Raw genomic sequence first — 3,279 nt, forward strand, 5'->3', positions numbered from 1 at the left:
CGGCGGAGCCGCAGCCCCGCGGCGGCCCCGGCCCCGCTCCTCTGCGGGGAGAGGGGGAGCGCAGGAGGAGCGAGCTCCCGTGTCGGATCCGCGGGAGATCCTGCCAGCAGCGCCCCCCACCCCCGGTGGCATTTGGAGCTCTCCGTCTAACATAGCGTGCCAAGCCCTGTAAATAGGAGATCTCTGATGACGGAAAGCTTACCTAGTTATAAATACTTGGGTTCTGGACGGCAAGGGGCTCCCAGAGCCAAGCGGACAGAAACTGCTGCATCTGATTAAACGCTCTATATTTAGATGATGACCGAACTAAATCGTTCAGTGACTGAGACGCTAAAACTGTATAAACACCTCTCAGAGCTTAGTAATTGGTTGTAAAGAAAAGGAATAGGGTAGGGAACGTAACAAGATCCCACCTTAACATCAGTAGTGTACAAGGGTGAGACATTGAAAACAGAGGTCTGGAATGTAGTTTATTGCTAGTGAGAATGATTTAAAGCTGAACATCACATGAATAATGCCTTCAGTTATACTGCAAGTCACAAGCTTTCAAACCACTTGAGCGCCTTTCAGCAGCTCTGTAGTTACTCAGTCTTATGAAACTCAAGGGCGTGTTAATGAGACACTACTGGTTACAGGGAATACCAGTTCAATGGCCAAAATAAAATTACTTCTGGGAAGTCCTACTGATGAAAGGGCTTCTAAGTGGCAAATATGAAAGATACCTGCTCAGGGAGAGGTGCCTGCTTTTGAGCTCTTCCAAAAACTTACTGTTGCCTTGTACGTTCATTTGTACTAGCCCCATGCAGGCACATGTGAGCACATTCAGTAAGCGAGAGCACATGGAACACTTCCATCAGAAGAATCCTGTTTACAAATTGTCAGTGAGAACTCCAAGAATGCTGTTAAGGAAAAGATGCTATTTGGAAGGTGAGTCAATATCTAGAAATCAAAAGCTGAAAACAGCTTTCAGAATCTTTGCTCAGATGTTGTGTCAGGCAACACTTCCCTTGACCTCTCAAGCAGGTGACATGCTGCAGTTTGACTTCAGTATGTTGACCTTTCTCAGAGAGCTTGGCAAAAGCCCAGAGTCAGCTTGAATTTCTGAAGAGCCTCTGCAAAGTATTATTTCATGTCAGTCCATGTTTTCTGTTAAAAAAAACAAGGTGCATTCACACAGCAGATCTCCATACAGTCTATTCAGAGTAAATTAATTTTCCTAAGATGCACTTTTCTTGCCACTTGCTCACTTTATCTTCAGTTTTCCTGCTTGTGATTTTTAGCCACTTATCTTGCATGTTTTTAAAGAGAAATTATACTATTTCATGAAGACGGCACAGCATCACATAACTGTAACATAGGAAGTGACCTGCACAGCAAACCAGCAGGAGCTTAGGTCAAACTTCTGCTTCCATTTGTATTCTCTACTTCAGGTTAAGTTTCTTTAATTTGTAGCTTCATCGTTGAGGATTATAATTGCTCTAAAAGTGCCACATTCACATTTGGCAGTAATTCTACATTATTACCTGAGAAGCTGTGGAATTTCCTTCAGTTTACAGACTTTGTATCTGCTGGGCAGACGAAACCACCACCTGCTTTACACCGTTCTGCTCTGCTGGAGACAGCAGCATTGGCATTGCCCTTCACACTGTCATCATGGCCCCTGAATTGTTCTGGTACACTGAAAGACACCGCTGACATCTATTTTCCAATGAAATAAAAGTGTAGATGAACAAAAAGGGAAATACTGACAATACCAAGCTTTTCAAAATTCTGAGAGAAACAAGAACTTTATCCATTCTTTAGCAAGTATTTCTCACTTCACATAAATGCTTACAAAGATTCTGTGGTCAACTGGAGAACTGCCAGGGAAAAGCATGCATCTGGAGATGGGCCCTGAAGGAATGTGGCCAGGACTGGGTTATTCTGGAAAGACAGATTTTATTTTAGCAGTTAAAATGTAAATGGATCTTTCACTGATCATACAGGTCATCGCATGGAGCCAGTTCTTCCTGTTTTGGGGCTCACAGGGGGAGAGGGGGTTAATGGCAACAGAAGCTTGTATATTCAAAAATATATTAGTATAGATTTTCAACAACTTAAAATATAAACCTACAGTTGTTGGCTAATATAAGGCTGAGATTGTATTTACCAAAGTGCTTTTATTATTTAACTTCAAAAATGCCATTTTTAAATAAACCAGGCAGTTAACTGTAATAGACAGATTCTCACCAGCTGATTGCATTTAATTTACTCTGCAACTCTGCTTTTGCTCTTTTCAAGGCATTATTATCTCTTTCAAGGATACAGTTGTCAAGGCTAACTTACAATAGCTAATCCTTCATATTTACCCAACGAGGAATTAATTTTCCATTATAATTATTCCCCACAAGTCCCTGTTCATTTTGTGGGCCCTTTCCAGAAGTTTAAATAGAAGGCTTTATATTAACCTTTAACTTAAGCTATTTAGCAGAAAACTTTAAAGAACATTCATTTTTAATATTCAGCAAATAGCTAAGCTTAAATAAAGAAGTGAAACTGAAGTTGGCCAGTCAGATTGCCCGAAAGTTAAGTACTTGGACTCGACTTCTTCAAGTTCAAAACGTAAAGGGCACCCATCAACAGTAACTGGTTTCAGTGCAAGTTCACTCTGGTGATGCAACACCTTGGCCTTTAAGGGAACACTGAAACTTTGGGGGAGAAGACAGCAGACTGTGTGATACACATTTCTGGTTTGGGTAGGTGGATAATTATTAGCACTTTGGTAAGCAAAATTAGCTTTACTGTTATAAATAGTCATATTAATTTGTTTTGTTTATGTGTTAATAAACTGGAAATCATCAAGATTTATGGCATTTGGGGGGCAGCTCTCTATATCACCCACACAGACCTGTGCTTGTCAGCTGTATGGAATGTGTGCTGCCCATGGTTGTTGGTAATTGTATTTGCTTCCTGGACCACACATTGACCCTCAGTATGACAAGATTAAAGCAAACTGGGTGAGGAAATGATAACCTGGGGCCAAAAGTATTTGCTTGATACAGCAACAGGGGGCTTTGGATTCCTGGATAAAATCCCACACAAGTTGTCTTCTAGATGAATGGGGGAGCTCACCTGCTCCAGAGCAGTAAGGAGCTAAACAGCAGGTGGGAGAGAGAAATGGTTTAAGAAAAGATGTGCAAAATACTTTTTAAAAGATCACTGCAGAAAGCAATTCAAGAAAAGAACCCACTTCAAGTGGACAGTTTCCAGATGGTCAGTTTAGAATGCCCAACAGGAATG

Source organism: Corapipo altera, unplaced genomic scaffold, assembly GCF_003945725.1.
Source record: "Corapipo altera isolate COAL_440 unplaced genomic scaffold, ASM394572v1 2, whole genome shotgun sequence".
NCBI classification, from domain to species: domain Eukaryota; kingdom Metazoa; phylum Chordata; class Aves; order Passeriformes; family Pipridae; genus Corapipo; species Corapipo altera.